The sequence below is a fragment of the Triticum urartu genome, chromosome 2 (genome assembly GCF_003073215.2).
Source record: "Triticum urartu cultivar G1812 chromosome 2, Tu2.1, whole genome shotgun sequence".
NCBI classification, from domain to species: domain Eukaryota; kingdom Viridiplantae; phylum Streptophyta; class Magnoliopsida; order Poales; family Poaceae; genus Triticum; species Triticum urartu.
Window position 1 is genome coordinate 604,412,291 of NC_053023.1, and position 16,654 is coordinate 604,428,944.

Sequence of the window (16,654 nt, forward strand, 5' to 3'; positions counted from 1 at the left end):
AAACACCCACTATAATTTGTGGGATGCCCGAAGCAAGTGTTTGTGAGATGGAAATTACTGTCTACCCCTGACACTTGACATCCTTATCGACAGGATTTACACTGCTGTCGATAGGGGTAGACTAGTAACTTCAATCAGATGTGACACGACGGCCTCTGAGCCCATTCAGACACGGTGGGTGCCAAACGTGGGCGGCAAAACACATTTGATTCAAGCTCGTCCGAAAGACATGTGTCTCTTCCTCCATTTCCCCATTCATACACGGTAGGTGGCAAAACAAACTCTCCTCGTCCGAAATCGATGTAGGCTTATATTTTAAATAGGGGCAGATGTGTAACTTCCATCAGACATGACACAACCGCACTACCTGTCATCCCCGTTCATACACCATGGGCGCCAACCGTGGGCGGCAAAACACCCTCTCCTCGCCCGAAATAGTTACTGGCAAATATTTGGGAGATGTGAGATTATCATCCTATCCCCAACCGACGGGATGTACGAAATTTTAAACGAGGGATAAGTTCGTAACTTTCCCCCATTTCAGAGAAGCGCGTCCCAAAGTTTGAGATCCCCCTGCCCTCCCCTCCATTTCCCCATTCATACACCATCGGCGGCACGACAACCTCCGCACTGCGGCCAGCCTCCTTCGTCCGCCACCCCATCCTCCACCTTGCTGGAGCCGCTACCCCTACCCCGTCGTCCACTGCAAGAGATGGATGTCTCTCATCCACGGCGTTGGACCAGTGTAACGCCCGGATAATCAAGCTACAGTAACCTCTGCTAATGATGCCTCGTCACCACTCTTACTGTTGTAAACCTCGCGATGATTCAATCCCATTCGAATTCAAATTTGAAAATCAAAGCAAACAATAAAAGTTTTTCAAAATTTAAAACAAAAGTGTTCGGGAGATGCCATATTTTACATAGGTCAATATGGTGTAATAAACACAATTTTATAAACTGCCTAAGTATTTTAAAATAAATAAAGACAGAAAAGGAAAATAAATAAAAGAAAGAAACTAACAAAAAAAAGAAGAAAGAGGGAACCCCCCTCCCACGGCCTACTGGCCCAGTTGGCCGGCCCATTCGGGCGCAGGCCCAACCGGCCTTCCCCCCCTCCCCTTATCCATCCCCAACCCTAACCCACCCGATCCCCACTCCCCCCCTCCGCCCCACCCCCTCCCCCCCCCGCTCCCCTCCCGATCCAATCGGGGCGAGCCCCCCCCCCTCACTCCCCTCGCTCCCGCACGGCGCCCCAACCCCGTCGCCGACGCTCACCGTCCAGGACGCCGCCCGGGACCCACGCCACCTCGTCCGCGTCGTGCTCGCCGCCCGGAGCCACCCCGCCGCCGCTGCCGTCCTCTTCATCACCGCACCCCGCCACCGCCCGTCGCCTCGTCCTCCTCGTCTCCTCCTCGCCGACGACACGTCCTCGTCCTCCTCCCCAAAGGCTCCACCGAGCCTCGCCGCCCCCCTGCTCAGCAACGCTGGTGAGGACCCCGGTCCTCCTCCCCGTGCCCTCACTCCGGCGCTCGCCCGCGCCACCACACCATCTGCTCCGCGCGTCGCTATGCCCGGCCATGACCGCGCCCCGCGCCTCCCACTCGCACCGCCGCTTGCTGCAGGGAGCCGCTGAACTACGCGTCGTGCTCGCCGCCCTTGCTCCCGCTCCGCCGCAGCGCTGCCTGCCGCTGCTCCGGCCGGCAAGCCTCGCCGTGGCTGGCCTGGGACAGTGCCCAGTCGGGCTAGCGCCCGCGCCTGGGGCCAGCACCGGCGCCCCGCATCGCTCTGGGGCTACGCCCGCAGCGCCCACGCCCATTCGGGCGGCGCCTGCGCCCTGCACCCACTACCCGGCGCCCGTTAAGGCCCCCTGGGGCCACTGACATGGGGGCCCCAGCCCCAGAACGTTTTGTTAAAAAAAGGAATTAAAAATAATATGTAAAAAATAATAATTAATTAATTAAAGAATTAATTAAATTAAATTAATTAATCAGGATTAGATTAACCTAATTACTAGTTAACTTAATTAACCCCTGATTAGCCTAATCAGTCAATGACATGCGGGACCCACACATAGTTGACCCAGTCAACTGCACAGTTGACTGCTGACATCACCCTGATGTCATGCCTACGTCATCAGACACTATTCTGGATAATGTTGATTAAATTAAATAAATAAATCCTAAAAATGATTTAAATCTTTTAAAATTAATATAAAATAAACCGTAGCTCGGATGGAAAAACTTTATACATGAAAGTTGCTCAGAACGACGAGACGAATTCGGATACGCAGCCCGTTCGTCCGCCACGTGTCCCTAGCATAGTGAACCTGCAACTTTCCCCCTCTGTTTCATCTGTCCGAAAACGCGAAACACCGGGAATATTTTCCCGGATGTTATCCCCCTTCACCGGTATCACCTAATACCGCGTTAGGGCACCCCTAGCACCGTTACTTGTCTTGTCATGCATCGTTATGCATCTGTTTGCATTATATTCATTGTTTCTTCCCCCCTCTTCTTCCGCTAGACACCGAGACCGACGCCGCTGCTACCCAGTCCGACTACGGAGTTGACGACCCCTCTCTCTTGCCAGAGCAACCAGGCAAGCCCCCCCCCTTGATCACCAGATATCGCCTACTCTCCTCTTTACTGCTTGCATTAGAGTAGTGTAGCATGCTACTGCTTTTCGTTATTCCTATCCTGATGCATATCCTGTCCTTGTTACTACTGTTGTTACCATTACCTGCTATCCTACTGCTTAGTATAGAATGCTAGTGTTCCATCAGTGGCCCTACACTCTTGTCCGTCTGCCATGCTATACTACTGGGCCGTGATCACTCGGGAGGTGATCACGGGTATATTACTTACTTTCTACAGGATACATGTGGTGACTAAAGACGGGTCGGCTTGTGGAGCACCCGCGAGTGATTCACGGATTGGGGGCTGAAAGGACCTTTGTCCCAACGGCCCTCTGTGTGGATCTTTGAGGCGGAGCGACAGGGCAGGTTCCGACCACCTAGGAGAGAGGTGGGCCTGGCCCTGGTCGGCGTTCGCGGATACTTAACACGCTTAACGAGATCTGGGTATTTGAGCTGAGTTTGGCCATTTGGTCTATACGCACTAACCATCTACGCGGGAGTAGTTATGGGTATCCCGGCGTCGTGGTATCAGCCGAAGCCTTCGTGACGTCAGCGACGGAGCGGCGCGCGCCGGATTGGACTGGAACGCCACTAGGCTAGGTCTGCTTCCGGCCGCCCACGCAACGTGCAGGTGTGCTAAGGGCGATGGGCCCAGACCCCTGGGCGCTTAGGTTTAGACCGGCGTGCTGACCTCTCTGTTGGTCTAGGTGGGGCTGCGACGTGTTGATCTTCCGAGGCCGGGCATGACCCAGAAAAGTGTGTCCGGCCAAATGGGATCGAGCGTGTTGGGTTATGTGGTGCACCCTTGCAGGGAAGTTAATCTATTCGAATAGCCGTGATCTTCGGTAACAGGACGACTTGGAGTTGTACCTTGACCTTATGACAACTAGAACTGGATACTTAATAAAACACACCCTTCCAAGTGCCAGATACAACCGGTGATCGCTCTCTCACAGGGCGACGAGGGGAGGATCATCGGTTAGGATTATACTATGCGATGCTACTTGGAGGACTTCAGTCTACTCTCTTCTACATGCTGCAAGACGGAGGCTGCCAGAAGCGTAGTCTTCGAAAGGACTAGCTATCCCCCCTTATTCCGGCTTTCTGCAGTTCAGTCCACATATGATACCCTTATTCCATTTGATACCAATGCATACATATGTAGTATAGCTCCTTGCTTGCGAGTACTTTGGATGAGTACTCACGGTTGCTTTCTCCCTCTTTTCCCCCTATCCCTTCTACCTGGTTGTCGCAACCAGATGTTGGAGCCCAGGAGCCAGACGCCACCTTCGACGACGACTCCTACTACACCGGAGGTGCCTACTACTACGTGATGCCCGCTGACGACGACCAGGAGTAGTTAGGAGGATCCCAGGCAGGAGGCCTGCGCCTCTTTCGATCTGTATCCCAGTTTGTGCTAGCCTTCTTAAGGCAAACTTGTTTAACTTATGTCTGTACTCAGATATTGTTGCTTCCGCTGACTCGTCTATGATCGAGCTCTTGTATTCGAGCCCTCGAGGCCCCTGGCTTGTAATATGATGCTTGTATGACTTATTTTATTTGTAGAGTTGTGTTGTGATATCTTCCCGTGAGTCCCTGATCTTGATCGTACACGTTTGCGTGTATGATTAATGTACGGTCAAATCAGGGGCGTCACAAGTTGGTATCAGAGCCGACTGCCTGTAGGAACCCCCCTTCCACACTCCTTGGCCGAAGTCGAGTCTAGACATTGCAAAAACTTTTACTAACTTGGTTGTGTGTCTTACGGGCCCACGTCGCCATCTGGGTGGTATTAGGATCTTTTACTCCTCGATCCTTATTCTGGGACTCTGAACTCTCTTCTACTCGGGTTAAACGAATTTACTAACTCTGACACTAGGATCCCGTTACGACATTCACCCCAAAGTTGGATAAGCCCTAGTTATTCTTTCGAATTGTATTTGAACATTATCCACATTGTCATTTGACTCCTGTGAAAACATCTGTGTTTTCAGATGGAACCCACGAGGCAGGTCGTGCGCCACACGACGGCCATTGGTGCCTCAGGATCACCTACTGTGTTGGTTGAGATGATGACCTATCTGGGTTATCGCTGGCACCCTGAGTATACCGTCTATGAGGAGTATCAGGACTTCAACCAGGAGCAGTACCGTGCCATCGTCCACCTCTACTCTCGGGAGTATGACTCCACTACCGTGCTGCACACTGCTCATGGTGTTGGAGTGACTATCGATATGGCGGTCCACGATGCTGCTTATGCTGCTCTGACACGTCTCCGTGGAGAGTATCAGGAGTTGGACACCTCCCCCTTCAGGCACATTGCTATTGCATCCGATGTTGGTGCGGAGGGTTACTACACTGCTGCCTACTCCACTGTCACCCGAGAGCCCTTCTACCATCAGAACCTGGTTCTGCATGCTGATGGGCTGGATCGCGCTAACCGAGCTCTTCGCCACGAGTTGTACACCACTCGTCAGCACCTCTACCGTGCTCTGACACTGTTGCACCCCTCTGTCCGATCTGGTGATCTATCGCGTTCTGCGGTCTACCCTACCAGGACCGTGATGCCTCAGGGCGTCGGCTGGCCAGATGTGGGAGGCTACTCTCCTGCACTTGGTCCTCTTCTGCCACTTGAGCGTCAGGTTCTGCACCAGAGTACCCGCGGACCCCAGGTTGTCGACGTGGTGTACCCGATGCCACACTACCAGCTTTCAGGCTACAGCTACCTCCGCAGTACCGCATGGGACTGACGTAGACTTGCTTGTTAGTGTTAGATGTATTCGCCGCGAGCCTGCGTGGCGCCTATGATGTCTTAGCCTATGTACCGAACTCTGTGTAACGAACTCTATGCTGATCTCTTTTGTAAGATATGCTGACTACTATGTAGTATCTATCGTGCTACGTTCATTGTGCATGTTTCATCATGAATGATTCTTGTTTTTTTTTGCAATTCCTCAATGCTGAACTACCCCTGTTAAATATTAGCAGGATGGTTAGACCAGGTGGTCGTGGTCGTGGTGGCAACGCCCCACCACCGCCTGAGTACATGGCTGGTATGATCCAACAGCTTGAGATGAATCGCCAGTTCATGGAGAATATGATGGCTCAGTTTCCTCGCCCCAATATGAACCAGCAGCCAACCCCAGTAACTCTGCAGGATTTCATGCACCTGAACCCAACTGTGTACCGCAGCTCAACTCAGCCTCTGGATGCTGATGACTGGCTCCGTGACATCACCTATGAGATGGAGTCTGCTGATGTAGCCCATGCCAGCTATGTCACCTTTGCTTCCTTCTTCCTGAAAGGACCCGCAGCTCAATGGTGGGATAGCCACAGGCGTACTCTGCCAGCTGGAACAATCATCACCTGGCCAGACTTCCAAGCTGCCTTCCGTGCTCGCTTCATTCCTCAGGGAGTCATGGACCGGAAGAAGCGTGAGTTCCGCAACCTCACCCAAGGCAACAAAACTGTGAAAGCTTACCAGCGGGAGTTTCTTGACTTGTCCCGCTATGCTGAAGAAGACATTGCAACTGATGCACGCAGACAAGAGAAGTTCCGTGATGGCCTTCAAGCTGACATCAAGCTCGCACTTCTAGTGCACGACTTTACTGATTTCGCCACCTTGGTGAACAAAGCCATCAATGTCGAAACTGGTCTGCAGGAATACCAGAGCTCTCGCAGGCGCAACCGTGACACGGGCTCATCTTCGGGCCCGTCCTCGCAGAAACGCAAGATATGGATTCCCAATAGCTTGTACCAGCCGGATGCACCTACCCCAAGGCAGACCTATGCTGCACCTCGTCTGCCTGCTCCTCCGACTAGGCAGCCAAGACTCCCAGCTCCACCACCACAAGCTCCTATTCCCACTCCCAATAATGGATTGTGCTTCAGGTGTGGACAACCAGGGCATCGTGCTAGGGAATGCAACCAGAACCAGAATCAACTGGCACTTCCAGCAACTGGCCGTGGAAGCAACCAGCCCCGCAGCAACAATGCCAAGTCTTATGGTCGTGTTCATGCCAACCACGTTGATCTGAGCGAAGCTCAAGACCAACCTGCTACTGTGATGGGTACCCTCCTCGTAAATTCAGTACCAGCATCCGTTTTATTTGATACAGGTGCATCGCATTCATTCATGTCAAAAGGTTTTGCATGCTTGCACGACATTAAATGTGAGAACATGGATGCTTCACTATTAGTACACACCCCTGCGGGCCAATGTCGAACCTCCATGATTTGCAACGACGTCCCTGTAGAAATCGAAGGACTGGAATTCCTTGTCTCTCCCATCGTACTGAAGTCCTGTAGCATTGATCTCATTCTGGGAATGAATTGGTTAAAAGCGCATACTGCTTCTATAGTTTGCGCCACTAAGGTCGTCCATCTGCTACACCCTTCTGATGAAATAATAGCTTATCAAGCTCATCTAGTTCAGAACGCCGAGGCACGACTTTATGCCTTGAATGCGTTGAACGCTGCACCACTCGAGGGCATTGAAAACGTTCCCGTCGTTCGTGAATTCCAAGATGTATTCCCAGAAGAACTTCCAGGGATTCCCCCTGCTAGAGCTGTCGAATTCATCATCGACTTGAAACCCGGCACTACCCCTATAGCTAAACGACCCTACAAGATGCCGCCGCATGAACTCCTTGAGCTTAAGGAGAAAATCGACAAATCTCTTGTCAAAGGTTTCATTCGCCCAACTTGCTCTACTTGGGGAGCACCTTCTCTCTTTGTTAGGAAGAAGGATGGGACAAACCGATTGGTCCAAGACTACCGTCCTATAAACCAAGCTACCATTCAGAATAAATACCCTCTTCCTCGGATCAATGATCTTTATGATCAACTGGCTGGTTCATCAGTGTTCTCCAAACTCGACTTGAGGTTGGGTTACCACCAGATCCGTGTTCGTGAAGAGGACATCCCAAAAACCGCCTTCGTGACTCGGTATGGATCATACGAGTACACCGTCATGTCATTCGGCTTAACGAATGCTCCAGCCACCTTCTCTCGTCTGATGAATTATATATTCATGGATTACCTCGACAAGTTCGTCGTGGTTTATTTGGACGATATCCTTGTATTTTCCAAGAACAAGGAGGAACATACTGAACATCTTCGTCTTGTGCTAGAGAAGCTTCGAGAACATCAACTGTATGCTAAGTATTCCAAGTGTGAATTCTGGCTTCCCGAAGTAACCTATCTTGGGCATGTCATCTCCAAAGATGGTATTGCCGTCAACCCTGAACGAGTTCAGGCTATTCTCGATTGGACTCCTCCGAAGAATGTGAAGCAAGTCCGAAGTTTTCTCGGTCTCGCCAGCTATTGCCGTCGATTCATCGAGAACTTCTCCAAGATTGCCAGGCCTCTGACTAATTTGTTGCATAAGGGTGTCAAGTTTGACTGGACAGACAAGTGTCAGGAAAGTTTCCAGGCGCTCAAAGACAAGTTGACTTCTGCCCCCGTGCTTGCACCACCTGATACTAAGAAGGACTTCGTCATTTACTGCGACGCTTCCCGCCAAGGATTAGGCTGTGTCCTAATGCAGGAGCGCAGAGTGATTGCTTATGCCTCTCGTCAACTGCGCCCTCATGAAGAAAACTACCCAGTTCACGACCTCGAGCTGGCTGTCGTCATTCATGCACTGAAGCAGTGGCGACATTACCTTCTCGGTAATCGTTGCGAGATCTTCACCGACCATCAAAGTCTGAAGTATCTGTTTACTCAGCCAGATTTGAACCTACGCCAGCAAAGATGGATGGAGACTGTTGCAGACTTTGACGTGGATATATCCTATACCCCCGGCAAGGCTAATGTAATGGCTGATGCCTTGAGCCGCAAGTCTTACTGCAACCACCTCCAGGTCCACAAAGTTCAGCCCTCGCTTACCGAAGAATTTAGAAGGCTGAACCTCCATATTGTTCCCCCGGGATCACTCGCTCCCCCTCCCGAAGGTTTCCCCAAACAGAACCTCCATGTTGTTTCCAAGGGTTCTCTCAATACCCTGGTTGCGAAACCAGATCTTGTGGACACCATCAAATGGATACAGAAATGTGACGATGAAGTCCTCAAGATTAAGCGCGACCTCAAAAAAAGAAAGCCCTCATTCTTCACTGTTGCTGACGATGGCGCCTTGTATTTCAAAGGCCGCCTAGTGGTACCATGTTCGAAGAAAAACCTGGATAAGACTAAGAGGGTTATGCAAGAAGCTCATGATACGCCTCTGTCCATCCATCCTGGTAGTACAAAGATGTACCAGGATATTCGTCAAAGATTCTGGTGGTCTAATATGAAGCAGGACATTGCTCGTTATGTTGCTGAGTGTGACGTTTGTCGCCGAATCAAAGCAGAGCATCAAAGGCCTGCCGGAACTCTGCAACCTATCTCTATTCCTGAATGGAAATGGGACCATGTTGAAATGGACTTCGTCACTGGATTTCCCAAATCGCAGAAAGGTAATGATGCTATTCTTGTCGTCATTGACCGGCTTTCCAAAGTTGCCCATTTTCTGGCGGTCAAAGAGACAATCACTGCTAGTCAGCTTGCTACTCTCTACATGGCCAGAATTGTTTCACTTCACGGTATTCCACTGGTTATCAGTTCAGACCGTGGCAGCTTATTCACTTCAAGGTTTTGGGCGAGTTTCCAAGAAGCTATGGGAACTCATCTGTCGTTCAGTACTGCGTTTCATCCTCAGTCGCAAGGACAGGTTGAACGTGTCAACCAAGTTCTCGAAGACATGCTTCAAGCTTGTGTAATCTCATTCGGCAAGAAATGGGAGGAATCTCTTCCATATGCCGAGTTCTCTTATAATAATAGCTATCAAGCTAGTCTAAAGATGTCCCCCTTCGAAGTGCTTTATGGACGAAAGTGTCGAACCCCTCTGAACTGGCCAGAAACTGGGGAACGTCCACTCTTCGGTCCGGATATTATCCAACAGGCCGAAGAACAAGTTCGCATTATTCGCGAGAATCTCGACTGCTCAGTCACGTCAGAAAAGTCAGTATGACCGTCATCACCAAGACATGGTCTATCAACCTGGCGAAAAGGCTTATCTTCGAGTTACACCAATGAAGGGTGCACACCGCTTCGGGATCAAAGGAAAGTTAGCTCCCCGCTATATTGGTCCCTTCACTATTCTCGAAAGGCGTGGAAAGGTGGCATATCAACTGGAGCTTCCGCCGAACCTTTCTCAGGTTCACGATGTGTTCCATGTGTCACAACTCCGCCGTTCCTTCAAGGATCCAATCCGAGCGGTGGATCATGAAGAGCTCGAATTGCAACAGGACCTCTCTTATAAAGAGCATCCGGTCCGCATTCTTGACCAAGCTGAACACCGCACACGTCAGAAGGCGATCAAGTTCCTCAAGGTCCAGTGGTCGAATCACTCTGAAGACGAAGCCACCTGGGAACGCGAGGATCGTCTTCGCGATGAATACCCTGCACTGTTTCCTTCTACCTCCTAAATCTCAGGACGAGATTTCTTGTAGTGGAGGAGATTTGTAACGCCCGGATAATCAAGCTACAGTAACCTCTGCTAATGATGCCTCGTCACCACTCTTACTGTTGTAAACCTCGCGATGATTCAATCCCATTCGAATTCAAATTTGAAAATCAAAGCAAACAATAAAAGTTTTTCAAAATTTAAAACAAAAGTGTTCGGGAGATGCCATATTTTACATAGGTCAATATGGTGTAATAAACACAATTTTATAAACTGCCTAAGTATTTTAAAATAAATAAAGACAGAAAAGGAAAATAAATAAAAGAAAGAAACTAACAAAAAAAAGAAGAAAGAGGGAACCCCCTCCCACGGCCTACTGGCCCAGTTGGCCGGCCCATTCGGGCGCAGGCCCAACCGGCCTTCCCCCCTCCCCTTATCCATTCCCCCCCCCCAAACCCTAACCCACCCGATCCCCACTCCCCCCCACTCGCCCCCCCGCTCGCCCCCCCCGCTCCCTCCCCCGATCCAATCGGGGCGAGCCCCCCCACTCCCCGCTCCCGCACGGCGCCCCAACCCCGTCGCCGACGCTCACGTCCGGACGCCGCCCGGGACCCACGCCACCTCGTCCGCGTCGTGCTCGCCACCCGGAGCCACCGCCCGTCGCCTCGTCCTCCTCGTCTCCTCCTCGCCGACGACACGTCCTCGTCCTCCTCCCCAAAGGCTCCACCGAGCCTCGCCGCCCCCCTGCTCAGCAACGCTGGTGAGGACCCCGGTCCTCCTCCCCGTGCCCTCACTCCGGCGCTCGCCCGCGCCACCACACCATCTGCTCCGCGCGTCGCTATGCCCGGCCATGACCGCGCCCCGCGCCTCCCACTCGCACCGCCGCTTGCTGCGGGAGCCGCTGAACTACGCGTCGTGCTCGCCGCCCTTGCTCCCGCTCCGCCGCAGCGCTGCCTGCCGCTGCTCCGGCCGGCAAGCCTCGCCGTGGCTGGCCTGGGACAGTGCCCAGTCGGGCTAGCGCCCGCGCCTGGGGCCAGCACCGGCGCCCCGCATCGCTCTGGGGCTACGCCCGCGCCCACGCCCATTCGGGCGGCGCCTGCGCCCTGCACCCAGTACCCGGCGCCCGTTAAGGCCCCCTGGGGCCACTGACATGGGGGCCCCAGCCCAGAACGTTTTGTTAAAAAGAATTAAAAATAATATGTAAAAATAATAATTATTAATTAATTAAAGAATTAATTAAATTAAATTAATTAATCAGGATTAGATTAACCTAATTACTAGTTAACTTAATTAACCCCTGATTAGCCTAATCAGTCAATGACATGCGGGACCCACACATAGTTGACCCAGTCAACTGCACAGTTGACTGCTGACATCACCCTGATGTCATGCCTACGTCATCAGACACTATTCTGGATAATGTTGATTAAATTAAATAAATAAATCCTAAAAATGATTTAAATCTTTTAAAATTAATATAAAATAAATCGTAGCTCGGATGGAAAAACTTTGTACATGAAAGTTGCTCAGAACGACGAGACGATGATACGCAGCCCGTTCTGTCCGCCACACTAGCCATAGTGAACACGCAACTTTCCCCCTCTGTTCATCTGTCCGAAAACGCGAAACACCGGAATACTTTCCCGGATGTTTTCCCCCTTCGCGGTATCACCTCATACCGCGTTAGGGCACACCTAGCACGCTTTGTCATGTCATGCATCATGCATTTGTTTGCATTATATTTATTGTTTCTTCCCCCTCTTCTCTCGCTAGACACCGAGACCGACGCCGTGCTACCCAGTACGACTACGGAGTTGACGACCCCTCTCTCTTGCCAGAGCAACCAGGCAAGCCCCCCCTTGATCACCAGATATCGCCTACTCTTCCTCTTTACTGCTTGCATTAGAGTAGTGTAGCATGTTACTGCTTTCCGTTATTCCTATCCTGATGCATAGCCTGTCCTTGTACTACTGTTGTTACCATTACCTGCTATCCTACTGCTTAGTATAGAATGCTAGTGTTCCATCAGTGGCCCTACACTCTTGTCCGTCTGCCATGCTATACTACTGGGCCGTGATCACTCGGGAGGTGATCACGGGTATATTACTTACTTTCTACAGGATACATGTGGTGACTAAAGACGGGTCGGCTTGTGGAGCACCCGCGAGTGATTCACGGATTGGGGGCTGAAAGGACCTTTGTCCCAACGGCCCTCTGTGTGGATCTTTGAGGCGGAGCGACAGGGCAGGTTCCGACCACCTAGGAGAGAGGTGGGCCTGGCCCTGGTCGGCGTTCGCGGATACTTAACACGCTTAACGAGATCTGGGTATTTGATCTGAGTTTGGCCATTTGGTCTATACGCACTAACCATCTACGCGGGAGTAGTTATGGGTATCCCGGCGTCGTGGTATCAGCCGAAGCCTTCGTGACGTCAGCGACTGAGTGGCGCGCGCCGGATTGGAACGTAAGCCTGCTCTTGTATTAAGGGGGCTAGTTCTGCTTCCGGCCGCGTTCGCAACGTGCAGGTGTGCTAAGGGCGATGGGCCCAGACCCCTGGGCGCTTAGGTTTAGACCGGCGTGCTGACCTCTCTGTTGGTCTAGGTGGGGCTGCGACGTGTTGATCTTCCGAGGCCGGGCATGACCCAGGAAAGTGTGTCCGGCCAAATGGGATCGAGCGTGTTGGGTTATGTGGTGCACCCCTGCAGGGAAGTTAATCTATTCGAATAGCCGTGATCTTCGGTAACAGGACGACTTGGAGTTGTACCTTGACCTTATGACAACTAGAACCGGATACTTAATAAAACACACCCTTCCAAGTGCCAGATACAACCGGTGATCGCTCTCTCACAGGGCGACGAGGGGAGGATCATCGGTTAGGATTATGCTATGCGATGCTACTTGGAGGACTTCAGTCTACTCTCTTCTACATGCTGCAAGACGGAGGCTGCCAGAAGCGTAGTCTTCGAAAGGACTAGCTATCCCCCCTTATTCCGGCTTTCTGCAGTTCAGTCCACATATGATACCCTTATTCCATTTGATACCAATGCATACATATGTAGTATAGCTCCTTGCTTGCGAGTACTTTGGATGAGTACTCACGGTTGCTTTCTCCCTCTTTTCCCCCTATCCCTTCTACCTGGTTGTCGCAACCAGATGTTGGAGCCCAGGAGCCAGACGCCACCTTCGACGACGACTCCTACTACACCGGAGGTGCCTACTACTACGTGATGCCCGCTGACGACGACCAGGAGTAGTTAGGAGGATCCCAGGCAGGAGGCCTGCGCCTCTTTCGATCTGTATCCTAGTTTGTGCTAGCCTTCTTAAGGCAAACTTGTTTAACTTATGTCTGTACTCAGATATTGTTGCTTCCGCTGACTCGTCTATGATCGAGCTCTTGTATTCGAGCCCTCGAGGCCCCTGGCTTGTAATATGATGCTTGTATGACTTATTTTATTTGTAGAGTTGTGTTGTGATATCTTCCCGTGAGTCCCTGATCTTGATCGTACACGTTTGCGTGTATGATTAATGTACGGTCAAATCGGGGGCGTCACAACCAGGATCCTTTCATCGCGTCCTCTCGCTTCATCGGCGCTGTCGTCCACCATGCCGTTGCCACTCCTACGACCGCCTCGTCCACGGCAACAGGATATATCCCCCGACCCGGCCGTCTGCCGTCTAAAGTCTTCTTCCCCGCCGCCGACAGCCATCGCACCTGCAGCACCCTCAACGTATCAGCATAGGCCTACACGGCGTCGCAAGAGAGCTGGTACTCTTCCATATGTGCTTATGTTATTGATCTCACCCGGAAAATAGATCGTAATTTGTTTACTGTACTTTTCTTGTCCGTACCAAATCGTAGTGGCTAGTTGAAAGCAAACATTGGTTGTGAAGTAGCTTTGTCCGGTTTGCACCTTCAAATCCGCCATGGCACGGGCACTATACTCGTAAAGCTTATGGTTTCCCCCCTTCATATTCACTACCATCATCGTAGGTGCTTAGTGTCGTGCTAGCACTGCTCCTCAAGACCTCAACCCAAAGCTTACGTGTTGAAATACGAATCTGATATGATGCTAATATCACTAAAACAGAGAACGTGTAATTGGTCACCTAATGTTCCTATATTCGTTTCGAAAAGCATGTGCGCCACCCACTGGTCCAGCTAGTTCCACTTTCCTGATTTTTCTCTTGATGCTTAGGGTTTTCCCCTTTTATATACTCTACTATGATCTGCGTAGGTGCTTTCTGTTGTACTAGCATTACTCCACCCTTGAAGCTAAACAACACAACACTCAGAATTCGAAAGCTTAGTTGTTCAAATATGATTGTGATATGATACTGATATTAGTTAACCGACACATTTAATTGGTTAGCTAAAGGTCCCACTTGAGTTTCCAAATGCATGTCGCGACATATAGAGAGACAGCATAATTGCATTTCTTTGTCACTTGTTGACCGTACTTTCTTGTCCATACCAAATCTTAGTTGTTATTTCAAAGCAAACATCGGTTGCTAACTACCCTTTGCGCGGTTTGCAGCTTTAGATCTGCCATCCCACTGCCACGGTCAACATTGTACTTATCATGCTTATGTTTTCCCCCATTTTATGATGACCACAATCATCCTACGTGGTTCGTGTCGTAATAGCACTGCTCCACCCATCGAGCTAAACAAGCTTAGTTGTACAAATTCATATCTGGTATTATTGCTGATATTAGTAAAACTAAGAGATGTTTAATTGGTTAGCTAAATGTTCCTACTTTAGTTTCGAAATGCATGTGAGCCACATATGGAGAGACCGGAAAGAATAGTATTTCTCTGTGCGCTCTGGTTCATCATGGGTGGCCAACCGACATTGTATTAAAAGACTTGTTTTATCTTCAATCTGCTTGCTCTTCTGCTCTTCTTTAAGATGATACTCTTCTCTTGCGGTCAACTGGTCAGGTCGAGTTGTTCTCCCTTAGTATATTTTGAATCTGTCAGGTCAGGTCGACTTGTTCTTCTTTACTATATGTTGAAGCTATCATCTGCGAAGTGTCATCACTTTTGGAGCTCTCATATTTTGAGTAGTAGGCCACATTATATTAATGCACACAACAAATTATAGCATGCATGTCATCTTCTAAAAGAATTGCAGAGATAGCACAAAGGGTTTTACAGGGAGGCAGTATTGGATTAGAATCACTTCTGCATTACAAAGAAAATCTCACTTGTTTTTATGTTTTCATGCATGTCAGATATTGAACATTATCAAAATGAATATGAGAATGGGCGCACGAGAGGAATATTGTGGAACGATCCACTGGCTATCAAACTTGGCATGGTGGAGGATGTCCTATCTTATTCACCCATCAAGGTGCTTGCTCTAACTTTGCAAAGTTGTATTGGTCGCACATATTTTGCATCTGACCTCTTGCATTACTTCTACTTTGTTACACCATCTGCTTAGTTTAAGCATCATATATGAGTATATGCCATACCTATCCATTTTCTGTACCTATTCCATGTGTCGTCACACTATGTTTTTCCAGTCAGATGTTGTTCTTTCGTAATAGGTGTCCAAAAGGAAGAGGGTGAGTGCAGGTTGTCAAGGAGTATAAACTAGGTATTTGGAAAAGGTAGTGATACCTGTTAAATCAGATAGATCAGTAGCCACAGAAAACACAGGCCCAACTGTACCACACTTTACCCCTACTCCAGTGGCCAACCCCCTATTAGAACTGCTGGGAGCCCAGCGTCAGGTACTGTCTATGATATCAATTCAAAATTTGAACTCCTAAATTTCTGCTTGTGCCTTACCTTCTCTCTTGTATGAAAACTAATTTCAGATGAATCTCCTTGCTCAAAGGATCATACGATCTCAAAACAATAATGGGCTCTGCATTGCTCTTGTTAGTACCTCTCTCCCTTTTGCCTTGTGATGCTGTACTTAATTAATTGCTATTTGATTATGTATCATCAGTCTGCACCTGAGCTTCATTATCCTTTGTTTCTTCCAATATTATTTGATCTATATTTACTCTTTGCAAAATGTAGAATAATGGCAACGCTTATAAAGAATTTTCTTTGGGGAATTTATTGAATTATCCTTCCATCAACATGGAGAAGGGCTTTATCCAGCCCGTGTTAACATGTAATGTAAGTTCATCCTTCTCAAGCCTTCAAACTTTGTTCTAGTATAGATTAGGATAGGCATCATTTCCTCCATTGCTGTTTGCTTTGCTGTTTACATCTGATTGGATGTTTGCAACAACTACCAGTTTCAAATTGTAGTTGTAAAAAATGTTCCTTATGCAGAACAGATCCATTTATTTGCTTATATAATTGTGAAACCTGTTACGTGTCTCCTTGTTTCTCTTTCAGACTCGTATCTCTTACGCCAGGCAGAACTTTAGGGAAGATAGTGAGCCAAACCATTTTGAGGACAGCGAGATGACCCCAAGGTCCTGTCTTGATGAAGACAGTGAGTTGAAGCTACTCACCAGCAGGTGTGAGACAACCTCTGTGCAGTCGCTGCCTCAATCAGTTCGACTTCTTCAGTCTCAACTTAAAGCGAAAGGGCTTGCTTTAGCTCA